At 41.7% G+C, this 14,184-nt stretch overlaps 1 non-coding gene across 1 annotated transcript; it reads left to right on the top strand.

The window, feature by feature from the left end:
- The first annotated feature begins 8,942 nt into the window (after positions 1–8,942).
- Positions 8,943–9,015, top strand: Trnat-ugu (transfer RNA threonine (anticodon UGU)). The gene has a single exon. It is a non-coding gene; the product is annotated as a tRNA-Thr (tRNA).
- Positions 9,016–14,184: the final 5,169 nt, after the last annotated feature.

Below are 14,184 nucleotides of genomic sequence, written 5' to 3'. Positions count from 1 at the left end.
AAAAATTACAAAACAAAAACCGTTCTAATTTCTTAAGATGATTTTAGGTGGTGTGTGTGTGTGTGCGCGTGCGAGTGTGTGTGTGTGTGTGTGTGTGTGTGTGTGAGTGTGAGTGTGTGTGTGTGTGTGTGTGTGTGTGTGTGTGATTGTGTGTGTGTGTGTGTGTGTGTGTGTGTGTGTGTGTGTGTGTGTGTGTGTGTGTGTGTGTGTGTGTGTGTGTGAAGCTATAATTAGCAAAATTCATTCAATTTGGTAAGATTGTATTCATTTTTGAATTTTCAATTGAAATGTGAGTTGACAGTTAGTAAGTTAGGGGACACATGAGACTTTGTTTCACAGATTTCATGTTGGTGTTAGGCAATGCTTTTTACAATGCCTTGTTTTTTTTTGTTTTTGTAATGGAATTCACCTTTTCAAAAGACATTAGTATCCATGTTACACAGGCCAGTTGCATATTTCTGTGTGTTTTTGTGATCAACTTTGATGTTTTATTTGTATGTCGATATACCAGTTTCTTCTTTGTCTGTGTAATATTATATAGTTTGCAAAAAGTTCTTGTATTTCCACACTAGGAGAATGCATGCTCAGTAGAGATTGTGATTTCCTTTTGTCAATATTGGAGACAGATATACATACTTTTAACCTGTCTTGACCTTGTTTTCGTACTATGCTTCGGTGGGCGAAACTTGTATCACAAATTGGAATATTCGTTCTTTCTCTGTTGCTAAAAAAAACCCCGGTAACGTAGATATATATTCCATGCTCTGCCTTTCATTTAGAAAATTAAAACTAAACACTGTGCGTTCACCAAATGTTAAAACCGAGAAAGAGAACACAAACTGCGTCTTAGAAATAAGGCCTTCAGACATGTTCCATTACTACACTTCAATCTGAGCCTTTGACACACAATAGCGTGATTGCGATAACAAACAAAACAAGTCGCGTAAGGCGAAAATACAATATTTAGTCAAGTAGCTGCCATTTTTCAGCAAGACCGTATACTCGTAGCATCGTCAGTCCACCGCTCATGGCAAAGGCAGTGAAATTGACAAGAAGAGCGGGGTAGTAGTTGCGCTAAGAAGGATAGCACGCTTTTCTGTACCTCTCTTTGTTTTAACTTTCTGAGCGTGTTTTTAATCCAAACATATCATATCTATATGTTTTTGGAATCAGGAACCGACAAGGAATAAGATGAAAGTGTTTTTAAATTGATTTGGACAATTTAATTTTGATAATAATTTTTATATATTTAATTTTCAGAGCTTGTTTTTAATCCGAATATAACATATTTATATGTTTTTGGAATCAGCAAATGATGGAGAATAAGATAAACGTAAATTTGGATCGTTTTATAAATTTTTATTTTTTTTTACAATTTTCAGGTTTTTAATGACCAAAGTCATTAATTAATTTTTAAGCCACCAAGCTGAAATGCAATACCGAAGTCCGGGCTTCGTCGAAGATTACTTGACCAAAATTTCAACCAATTTGGTTGAAAAATGAGGGCGTGACAGTGCCGCCTCAACTTTCATGAAAAGCCGGATATGACGTCATCAAAGACATTTATCAAAAAAATGAAAAAAACGTATGGGGATATCAATCCCAGGAACTCTCATGTCAAATTTCATAAAGATCGGTCCAGTAGTTTGGTCTGAATCGCTCTACACGCACGCACGCACACACACACACACACACACATACACACACACATACACACACACATACACCACGACCCTCGTTTCGATTCCCCCTCGATGTTAAAATATTTAGTCAAAACCTGACTAAATATAACAACAAAAAAGAACATCTGGCTGTACAACACAAACAGCTGAGATTGACAGAGTTAGGCTACAATATCGAACCCGTTTTGTTTTACTTCAGAATATTTTTTTGTCATTGACAGCCGTTTTGTTAATGTAACCTTTTGGTATGCTGTATTAACAAGAGGCGAAGCCATCAAGGCTCACGTAAGAAATCGACAAACAGTAACACAAACTCAATCACTCCGTCACACACACACACACACACACACACACACACACACACACACACACACACACACACACACACACACACAGAAAGAGCATAGGTGAAACTGTGCAAGAAAGCGAGACACTAGATCTAGATCTGTCTGTCTGCATGTAGCCTACTTACAAGGACACGACTGCCAACTAGTCTCGGCGCGCTCAAAATAATAATGACCGAGACTTTCAGTACTTCCTTCGCGTGACGTCTAACCCTCTTACGTCATAATGTGACGTCAATGTAATGTGACGTCTTCAAATGTTAGAGTTTCTACCACAGACATACACACGCACAGACGCACGCACGCACGCACGCACGCACAGACAGACAAAGTTACGATCGCATAGGCTACACTTACGTGAGCCAAAAATGTATGGCAGCTTACTTGGAGTTCTTTATTTGGGTATTTTGCAAGTGAAAGACATCAACATATTGACAATTTTCTAATTTTTTTTACAATTTGAAAGAATTACTAAAAACTATTTGCGCACGGTGGCGACACCGTACAGACAGACAGACAGACAGACAGACAGACAGACAGACAGACAGACAGACAGACGGACATAGGCAAGCAGCCAAACACTGAAACATGGCTTGCAAATGAACAGATACCAACGACGACGACAACAACAACGATGACAACAACAACAACAAAAGTAACAACAACAACTACGACGAAAGTAACAATTACCAATGCTACTAATGCTTCTTGTTTGTGTGTTGCAGGTGACGCTGATCCACAAAACGCAAGAACGACAACCAGGCAACCAAGGACTGTAACTCTTAGATGCATCCACGAGCAGACAACTCCAGAGTGTGTTCGAATGTTGCAAAGATGGAACGAAGTCATACGAAAAATCGTCAGCTGATCGAGCCCAGCAACTCAGGATAGAAGATCACCAAGCGACAATCACAAGTGCTACGACGTTGACAAATAAAGCTCTTTTTTTTTTTAGGTCTTTCAAAATGTTGTTTCTGTAGTAGGGTTGCTAATAATTTTTGATCATTTTTTAATGTCACGCAGGTACATTTAAAAAATGCGTGTTACTTCTAAATTGTGTAGATTTGTTTTTTTAGGGAATAATCTTTCGAAAGAGAAATAGTCCGAAATTTGGTTCCAGTTTATTTAAAACCCAGAGGCATTTTTTCTATCTTATCGTTTTCAAATCAAATAACCACGTGACCAGAAACGCTGCACGTCAGAAAAGAGTGTTGACAAAACAGATCATGACAGGATGTAGGTTACAAAACCACCTCTCAGTTTACATTGTTGAAAAACATCCGTTATTTCTGGGTAATATTACTGAAAGCATGCTGTAAAAGAAGCGCACATATGCCTTAAAAAAAGTATACTTAAAAGCAGAAGTAAGTACACACTTTTCAAGTTCGTGGCACATACCTGAAACTAGGAGCAAGGGATTCTGTGTGTGTTTGGAAGCAGTGGCCCTTCCCTTTTGACGATTCGACTGACCAGCTCAAACATTGTCAGGTTTTTACATGAGATATAACATCCTCCATGAACAAGTCAGTTGAGGTCACTTTAGGCAGGGCTCCCCATAGCGCGCGTCCCTGCGTCCTATACCCAGTAGAAGCCGAAAACACGTACTGGAAATATATGGAGGGGGTCCCTGGACGCACTAGATATTAAAAGAGCGGGTCCTAAATTAAATTTTCTTTATCGTGCGTACCGTAGATACCATTTTCAGACTGCAATCGACACTTCGCAGTACACTATAGGTGACCACAATGTTTTATAAGTACACTGGGACTTTTCGGCTTTTGGACCCTTGGGACCCTCTAAAATACTGCAGTGGGGGTCCATGGACCCTCTACAATTTAAAAGTGGGGGTCCCGGGACGCACTACGAGGGGCGTCCGTGGGGAGCCCTGCTTTAGGTTAGCTTTACCTGCACCTAAAACTACAACTACATCACAGTCAGCGCACTAGCGTCCTGTAGGGCGGGATAGAGAGAAAAGCGGACGGTCTTTTGCATGACATAAAACAATATTTCTATTTCATATGTTACGTGGATTTCCATTGGTCAATTGGGCAAAATTGAGCTCAGTGCAAAAGTGATATCGACGACATTTCCGTCGATATTAGTTTTGATATCGACGACCTCTTTATTGCTTCCCCACTTCAAAAACAAAAACACCTAAATTTAAAAACAAAAAAATATATATGAAAATGTACTTATCCCAGAATGTAGTTGAGCAAGTGACTAACGACTTTTTGAAAGAAAAGACATTTTAAAATACTGTAAAGTACAGAAAAACGTGAACAAAAAGAAATAATCAGAGGGAGGGATATGGAACAGCCAAAACTGAGACAAATACTTTTGTAATTTCTTTACAGTAAATACAAAATGTCCAGAGAATTAGCAATATATCTAACATTGACTGACTGTGTAATTATATCTTCTGCTATTGGTCTGTTTCGACAGTGATATCAAAATCGAGACCGGAGCTTGAATAAGGTGTGCACTGTCTTTTGCTGGAGAGTATAAATAGCTGTGTGGAGAAAACGTGTATTTGTGCGTTTGTACGTTTCATTGAAGTCACAGAAATTATCACTGTGGATGTGACTTAGCCCCTTCGCCTTAAACCTGCTCGTTTTATTTTCTCGAAACACTTATAGAAGTTGATTCACTTTACGGTCTTCTCCATCAAAAACGCAAGTGATAATAACAAAAGAAAGATATTCAATCAATCAATCAATCAATCAATCAATCTGTGAAATGAAAGTTTTACGCCCTCACGGCAAAGCCATTAGGGGCATGTTACACGGGAAAACCCGGCTTTGTATGAAAATAAAAAATAAAAATGCGGGGGAGGGGGGGGGGGGGATGTAGACAGCTGGCTGCCGGCTGCTAGAGGAGACCTGAAATGGGCTTGGGACCTGGTTGGGTCGTCTTGGGTCAGTGCTGAAATGGTTACTTTTTTGGCTGTTGGCCGAACGGACACCCGGGCTTCATATTTTTGCATGCATGTATTCGTGTTTCCAAGGCCTGAGGCTTTCGCTGTGACCCTGGGATCTTTATCGTGCGAATGCGTGCACACGGGGGTGTTCGGACACCGAGGAGAGTCTGCACAAAGTTGACTCTGGGACACACATCCCGCGCCGAACTTGGGGGTTGAACCCACGCGGATAGTAACAACCGGTTTTAAAGCCAGCGCCTCTACCGACTGGGCAAACTCCCCCCCCCCCCGAATTTGTTGGGGTCAAGAAGTTCAATGGAGGGCGGGGGTATGGAGTAACACATAGTGTTTTGCTCAGAACATTCCCACCCATGCAGAGCCGCGCTATGGGTACGCATTACCGTGAAGCTGGCAGTCAGTGCTACCAAATGTCGTCTGTGTCTACCACTCGGTGGTGACTTAATGTGGGTCTATGTAAGCAGATGCCAGCGCAAGCAATCTGATGCAGAGTCAGGAGGCGGTTTTGTACAAGAGAAACTTAGAGGCCACAGCCTCGGCCGTCTAAGGGATCTGTGTGTCTGGAGGCACATTTGGTTTCTGAGGTTCAAGCGGAGCTGTTGCCTCTGCTCCCAAGTTCCCGTGTCTGGAGGCGTTTTTGGTATGGTAGCAAACCTGTAGGTTGGGGCCTCTACCTTTCAGGATGCCAGGACTACAAAATGTGTGTCTTGGGACACATTTAGCTTAGGATTCCAGAAGTGGATCTGTGCTGTGCTGGGTCTGCTGCAAGCACACTAGAACCAGCTCGCAACAGTTGAGGTGAACAAATTGGTGACCAAGACCATCATCGGTTTCTCTCCGAGTGATGGGTGTGGGCGGAGAAAGTCTCCCAGACTGAGAGCATTCTCCCTTCTGTAGCGGATGAGACTAGACATCTCTTCCTTGAGAGTGTCACAACCTTCAAACACGTGTGTGAGGTGTCCAGTCTTGCCACACTGACAGACTACCTTGTCCCAGTAGATGCGGCTGCTGACCGTGCGCAAGCGACGCAACAGGCTCATGGGTCTCGGGGGGAGTGGGAGGTGGTGCCCTTTCCTATTGTAGGGGAGGTGTATCCATCCTCTCTCTTCACATGTTTGTGACAGTGTCTGCTCTCTTTCCGCTCTTTTTAGCTTGGCTAGCAGCAGTTTGGCTTCCTGGCAGGAGAGCCGAATGTCTGTCACTGGCATGGTTGACATAGCCGCTGCTTTTGCTGCTCTGTCCGCCATTTCATTTCCCCGGATTCCTGTGTGGGATGGCAGCCACATGAGGGAAAAGTCTGTTCCTTTTGTCATAATTTGGTGGGCTAAGAAATGAATTTCAGTTTGCATCTCTCCTCTGTTCTTGGTGCCATGTGCAAGTGCTTGCAACGAAGATTTTGAGTCCGTAAGGATGACCACCCCCAGGGGTGGGGTTGGCAGATCGTTTATCAGTGTGCAGGCCATGTAGATAGCAAATAACTCTGCAGAGAAGATGCTGATCCCCTTGTTTAGCTTGTATTTTCGTGTTATATCAAGTCCAGGAATCGACAAGGCACACCCAGCCTCCCCTGACTGCAGGATCGAACCATCTGTGAAGACCTGTAGGTGGCTTTTAAATCGTTGATCGATCTTTTCTTTTGCAACTGTGGCTAGCAGCAATGGGTCTTCTGCCTTTTTGAGGCCGTCTCCATAGTCTATGATCAGATTTGGGGCTTCAAGCAGCCATGGAGGGTAAGGAAGAGTACCACCTGTGACCAGCTTTTCCTTGGACAGGCCACTCTGTTCCCATATGCCCTTCACATGGTTGTATATTGGGAGCACTGTTTGGTATGTATGAGTCTTGGACTCAAGAGCTTTGTATTGCATGTGGTCGGTATCTCCCATGTCTGGGGTAAATACTTCCACTGCCGTGTTTGGGACACAGTGTATTCTGACAGCCAGCTGTGCACATCTGAGGTGGCATTCCTCTTTCAGTGGCAGCCATCCCACTTCCTGGTAAAGTAGGGTGGAGACTGCCGATCTGGGGACCCCCAGCGCCACTTTGAGAGCGGCTCTTTCTACTCTTTCAAGCTTTACCCACTGACTGTCAGGAGCTGCAAAGAAAGCCTCTTGGCCATAGCTGAGGCGCGACCGAACAAGGGCACGGACAAGATGGATCAATGGTTTTCCGGCTGCCCACGACTCTCTGCTCAGAACCTTTATCAGGTTTAGAGAGCGTTGAGCTTTTCTCACAAGTGAGTCTATGTGTGGGCCCCAACTGAGAGAGCTTGTGAATGTCACTCCCAAGAACTTGGTTCTATCTGCTGGCACCAGCTGCACCCCATTTATGGTGATGGAACATGTCCTTTTGACAAGCTGCACTCCTGTGAAAGCCATGAACACGGTTTTTTCGGTAGATAGCTCAAAGCCATTCGTCTGCATGTAGTCAGCGATTTGGTCGACTTTTTCTTGGTACCGCCCCATTTTTGTTTTGATTGTTCTTTCTGACTTGCAGTTGACTGCTTCCCAGAGGGCCATGTCATCGGCAAACAGAGACAATGAGGCCTCCTTGAGGTTCAGATTTGCTGCATCGTGGACCATGATGCTGAACAATATGGGGGCTATGATGCTTCCTTGAGGCACCCCCATATCTAGGACATGTGTTTGAGAGATGGACTGCCCCACTCTAACAGCCATGGACCTGTCTGTGAGGAATTCCTGGACAAATTCCAGCAGGCGCCCTGAGATCCCCATGTTGGACATTTTCTGAATTAGCTTTCCATGCCAGACCGTGTCAAATGCTCTTCTAATGTCGAAGAAGGTTGCCAGCACTGTTCTGCCTCGTGCTTTAGCCTTCTTGATGTGGGCTGTAAGTTTTACCACATGCTCCATGCAGGCTCGACCCTTTCTGAAGCCTGCCTGGCAGAGGGGAAGAATGTTGTTCTTTTCAAGAAAGTGTTAATCAATCAATCAATCAATATGAAGCTTATATAGCGCGTATTCCGTGGGTACAGTTCTAAGCGCTTGTCGAAGAGTTGTCAACACAGGACTAACAAAGAAACCAACATCTACAGACGGACACAAACCCTATCACACACTAGCAAACCCTGATAAACATACAACAAACAACTGTTTAACAACAATGTACACATCAATAGCTAGGTCCAAACAAAATAATATCAAACACAAAGAAAACACCTCCCACAGAGCACAGCACAAGAATGTCTTTTGGGGCACAACACATCACTGTCGAACATGAAAGTCGCAGCCAGCTATACAGAATTGGATGTCTAACGTTCTTGGTGATAATTGTTATTTCTCCTTTATCAAAAAGTACAAAGCATGCAACCAATCGACTTGCAAAAACCAGTCGTTTTGAATAGATAAACGATTTTGTCACTTAAACAAAGTAAAACAAAATAGTTTTGCTAAGATGTTTCCAGCTGATTAGACATTAAACACAAAGTAGTTACCGACGTCTTCAATTTCAACATCGAATACCCAAAGGCAAGTAAGCGCTCTAAATGCTTACGACATGAGAGTTATACGGAACCATTCTCCTGGCACCTGAGAGAATAACAAGCATTGAAATGAACAAGCGACTTCCATCCTCCTTATACTTATTTGTTTTGTAGAGGATGAAAGTCACTTGTTCGTTTCAATGCTTGTTATTCTCTCAGGTGCCAGGAGATTGATTCCGTATAACTCTCGCTTACTCTATTACACATGTCGTATACATTTAGAGCGCTTATTTCCCTTTGGTTATTTGATCTCTAAACAACGCTCAGCCTCATTTCGTTTAAGATTCTCTTCAATTTCAACATTTTGAATTTGTAATAATAGATTGAGTAATTTGTCTTTTGACCTGCTGAGGTATTCTCGAAGCTGTTATTACTTGTATCTATTAATCCACTAATCGTAATTTATCTATTTAGTATTTGTGTGCTGGTAAGACTTGTTTCTTTTCTTCTTCACCTGTCTATCTGTTGAATTTGTCAAGGGGGCCCTGGTAGCTCAGGTGGTAGAGCACTGGACTTGTGATCGAGAGGTCGCTGGTTCGAATCCGGGCCAGGATGGACACGGGTCAGCTTTATGTGCAGACCCAGAGACGGTATCCATCTTCCACTCCCGTGTCACCACAATGGCACGTTAAAGATCTTGGTCATTCTACCATAAGTGCAGATGGCTGATACCACCTAAACACGCAAACATCAAAAGCCGTGAGGGCGTAAAAACTCGAATCGTATAAACCAATTCATGTCCAATATAGGCAATTAAGACCTGACGGACAATAAGCCCCTTAAAATTTACTTTTTAATTTGTCAATTTTATTATTTTACTTGTTTGTTTTTCGTTCCTTGTTTCACCGTTCTATTTTGTTCTCTTTCTTCCTCTCTTTTTGTCTTGCCTTGTCTTGCCTTGTCTTGCCTTGTCTTGCCTTGTCTTTCTTTCTTTCTTTCTCCCTTCGCTAAGTAGTTTGAGTACTTTTTGCTCTGAGTAAAATAACAGACACAATGCATTATTTGGCCTTGATTCCTATGCTGATTTTCACTGTGTGTGATGAGTGACGCACAATGAGGGGGACATTGACAATAGTTCTGTTTTCTTTTTTATAAAGCTTTAAGGTTCGTCTTTCTCGTGTTAGCGATTTCGTGTTTAGGGGAAAGGGGGGTAACTTGGACCTCGCGATTAATTAAACCAACGCCAATTCTCTAAAACTCGATGATGGATAGCTCTACCTGGTTATGGAACAAACGGGAATTTTGACTGGCTGACATTTGCTGGCAAAAACATGGCATCAAAAAAGAAGCAGCGTCTAAGGTTCCAATTTTTTTTGCATTTTGCATGACAGTTTCATTTCTCTAGAAGTCACACATTTGAGTGTAGATCTATTTAAGAACTCAACATTGTAAAATATGTGTTAGCTGAAGTGCTACAGCATCATTGTAGTTCACATTGACGCCCCTTACATAGAGCCACGTGCCCAACGCTTTATGGACACACAGAGAAAGTCAACAGATTGGCTGTTTCCTGTACAGAGTTGTTGTATTGTGTTGAATTAATTCCATAAGTAACATCTATGCCAATGTGCAAAATTAATTCAACAACAATGCTTCCACTATACACACGAACCAGCCTGGTTTTAAGTTTTAGTATGTGTCTAAGTGGCAAGATGCTCTCTTCTCACATGTGAAAGCCAGGACGAATGTGTGATGTGTACCTGATCACTTAATAGAAAAGGAATGTACTTTTAACTAAGGCTCTAAGCACTTGCAAAACAAAAGGATACCATTCTGCCAAGCAGTCACGTTGTCTGCAATAACTAACAGTATATTTCTTTGGTCAACAAGAACTTTTGATTAACCCTTCACCCTTAGAATAGCTCAATATTCTCCAGTTATGATTGTAAATTATGCTTGAAACGTTTATTATCAAGGAAAGAAGACCATATTTCGGTCAGCTGAATAAGCTTTTCTTCGAAACAATCGAAATTTTGTTTTATGATGAAAGTAGTTATTTTTATCAATGACAATAATTTGGGGGATAAACTAGAAGAATAAATTCGGATTTGACTTGCTGCTGGAGTTTCTTAATTGTCGCGCTTGTGTGTGTGTGTGTGTGTGTGTGTGTGTGTTCGTCTGTGTGTGTGTGTGTTCGTCTGTGTGTGTGAGTGTTGTGTGTATGTGTGTGTGTGTGAGAGAGAGAGCACGTGTGTCTGTGTGTGTGTGTGTTTGTGGGTGTGTGTGTGTATGTGTGTATGTGTGTGTGCGTGCTTCTGTGAATGTATGTGCGCGTGTGTGTTCTGTTTTAGCATATTGTTAGCCTTTTAATTTTCGCATACACAAATTCTAATAACACACACACACACACACACACACACACACATACACGCACACACACACGTACACACACACACACACACAAACGCGCTCACACACACACACGCACGCACGCACGCACACACACACTTACACACAAACGCGCACGCACACACACACACACACACATAGATTTAACACACACACACACACTTACACACAAACGCGCACGCACACACACACACACACACATAGATTTAACACACACACACACACATATGTGTTAGCGGTTTTATTATTGAAAAAAGGGAACAATTTTGACAATTTTTACAGGTTCACAAAAGTCAATGGTTACGGATTTCTTTTTAATGTCAATCAGCGTATAACAGCGTCAATTTTTTAAATTTTTGTCAGTCACAAAGATTTTGTTGTTGTTGAAACTATAAAACAACAACACAACGTTAGCATCAAATACCCATTTTTATAACAAATAACGTTATCACGGACGAAGATTGATCACTTTCACACAATTAACAATATACTCTTCTAACAAACAAACAACAATATCGTGCACTGCAAAGATGATAGGAGCTTGATATATTCAACATTTGGCAAACAAACAAACCCAACTAAAATCACCCTATTTCAAAGTGGTGAAGAAAAATAGGCGAAGCCATCAAGGCTCACGTAAGAAATCGACAAACAGTAACACAAACTCAATCACTCCGTCACACACACACACACACACACACACACACACACACACACACACACACACACACACACACACACACACACACACACACACACACACACAGAAAGAGCATAGGTGAAACTGTGCAAGAAAGCGAGACACTAGATCTAGATCTGTCTGTCTGCATGTAGCCTACTTACAAGGACACGACTGCCAACTAGTCTCGGCGCGCTCAAAATAATAATGACTGAGACTGTCAGTACTTCCTTCGCGTGACGTCTAACCCTCTTACGTCATAATGTGACGTCAATGTAATGTGACGTCTTCAAATGTTAGAGTTTCTACCACAGACATACACACGCACAGACGCACGCACGCACGCACAGACAGACAAAGTTACGATCGCATAGGCTACACTTACGTGAGCCAAAAATAGAAAAAAGAAAGGAAAAAAGAAAGAAAAAGAAAATCAAAGGAAGAAGAACGGACTTTAGTAAACAAAAGAGAATTACAGAGAAAGAAGCGAAAAAAAGAAAGAAAGGAAAAGACAGAAATGAAAGATCCTAGTGTAATTGAAAGAACAAGCAAAGAAACAAACAACAAACAAACACTTTTGATTGTCAACGTTATTAGAAAGAAATTGAGTAATAACAAAACATCAGTTTCCTAAAGGAAAAGTACACTTAGATGTAGCAGTTTCATTTTTGATTAATTACGTCATTGTCTTCATCACTGGATTAATACTTAAACACGTGTTTACTGTTCATGCATATATATATATACATATTTGGCAGTTTTAAGTAATCTCAAGCTGCTCATACATACGCAACCATCATACACATTTACTTCCCTTGAATTGCAACAACGCATAATCATCACACAAGAAACATCATTTCTGGGAACAAATATCTGGCGAATCTTAGTCCAAGGGAAGACAAAGATAAGGAGGAAAAGAACGTATATAGTCCTGTGAGGTTACACTCATGGTAATTCGCGCTGTTTTCTCATTGGGGAAAGCGAGCTGCCATACAGAACAGCGCTACCCATTTTTTTCCCCCTGCATGTGTGTATTCTTGTTTTCAAGACCTGAGACATTCGCTAGGAACTTGGGCTCTTTATCGTGCGCATGCGTGTATACGGGGTTGTTCGGACACCGAGGCGAGTATGCACAAAGTTGAATCTTGAAAATAAATCCCTCGCCGAACGTGAGGATCGAACCCGCGCCGATAGCGACAGCTGGTTTTGAAGCCAGCGCCGCCACCGACTGAGCTATTTTCCCGTTGTCTGTCAATAAAAATTCGAAGGAAAAGTTCGGTAATTATTTAAACTAATTATATGTATGTAAAAACGGGAACGGTGTGTGTGTGTGTGTGTGTGTGTGTGTGTGTGTGTGTGGACAAACTCAAAGACCCGATTCTCTTAATCGACTTACTAATTCGGTGCTTGCAGATGTGTCCAATTTCAGCAAGATCACAGAAACACAGCATTGAATGGACGTTAAAAGCTTATTTCATGTAGTCCTGGTGTGTGATGACATCAATGCAAACCCCAAAACGAACTTCGCAGATCTTAGATCGTTTTCAGACAGTATTTGAATTCGTAGAATATCCTTATGGGGAAAACGTAGTCCTGATTTTTTAGCACATTTTAAACGAAGACAGTGTACAAGTTTCAATGTTTGCTTTTATAACCGTGTATTTTCTTCCTGTTTCATTTGAACAAAGTCTTATTTATTTTTAACTGACATTCATACTCATATTCTCAACATCACAGCGGTTGCGGGGTCGCCGAACAATGCTCCAACACAAACGTTGAAAGTGACGCGAACCCACACTTCCAAACATGTTATCCAACAAAATCCCTTCATAGAAGAGATTAGAATTCTACTGCATCTGGTGTGTTTTTTCTTCTATTTTGTTGATTTGATTTTTTTTGTTTTTTTGTTCTTAAAGATGTTATATGATGTTTTATCGTTCTCTTCGTTATGTACACACTTTAATTTGTGATGGTTGGAACAGTAAACACACACTCCTACCGACCTCGTGTTACGAACATCGTTAGGCAATCCCGTAACTTCTGTATCATTACATTCTTTTAAAAAAAGCAGCAGATGGCATATTTACAGTTTCGTATTTACAATACAATAACATGCAATGGCAACTAGCCACAGTCTCCAGTAAAATTCTTTAAATGAGTCCAGGAGAGGTGTTCACAAGAAAGTTTGGAAATCAAGCAGTGGGTCGGATTGGTTAAAATCTCAAACGCATCTTAATTTCAACCAATCCCGACAAGCGCTTGGAAAGGGGAAAAAACGGCCATACACGTGAAAGTATGAGTTGCAACCCACGAACGCAGGGGAAGGAGATCCTAACTCCACGTCGTTGGAAAGTTTGTTTTTTCACCCAAAGAAAATCATTTCCCCCCGAACGTGTTGGCTTTGCCTCCATACCACACATGTATTTGCATCCATTACTGTTTTAAGTCACATGTTTTCCTTCCTTTCTGTACTCTTTACAGAAATGTACTAAAAGAGAGTCCTGTAACGGACAATCCCTTACTTCGAACCCCCATTTCCAAAGCACGTTACCAAACTCATGTTACAATGTCATAAATGTAAGTATTTGAAAATACCCGTGGTTGTTTCAAAGTCGAACTTGTTGTTTGGGGTTTTCGTTCACGCGCAGCTTTAAAGGTGTCTCCCCGCCCACGCAGACTATTGCGCAGATCACAAT

Source organism: Littorina saxatilis, linkage group LG7 (genome assembly GCF_037325665.1).
Source record: "Littorina saxatilis isolate snail1 linkage group LG7, US_GU_Lsax_2.0, whole genome shotgun sequence".
In the NCBI taxonomy this organism is placed as follows: domain Eukaryota; kingdom Metazoa; phylum Mollusca; class Gastropoda; order Littorinimorpha; family Littorinidae; genus Littorina; species Littorina saxatilis.
This window is presented reverse-complemented; position numbering and strand designations above follow the sequence as displayed.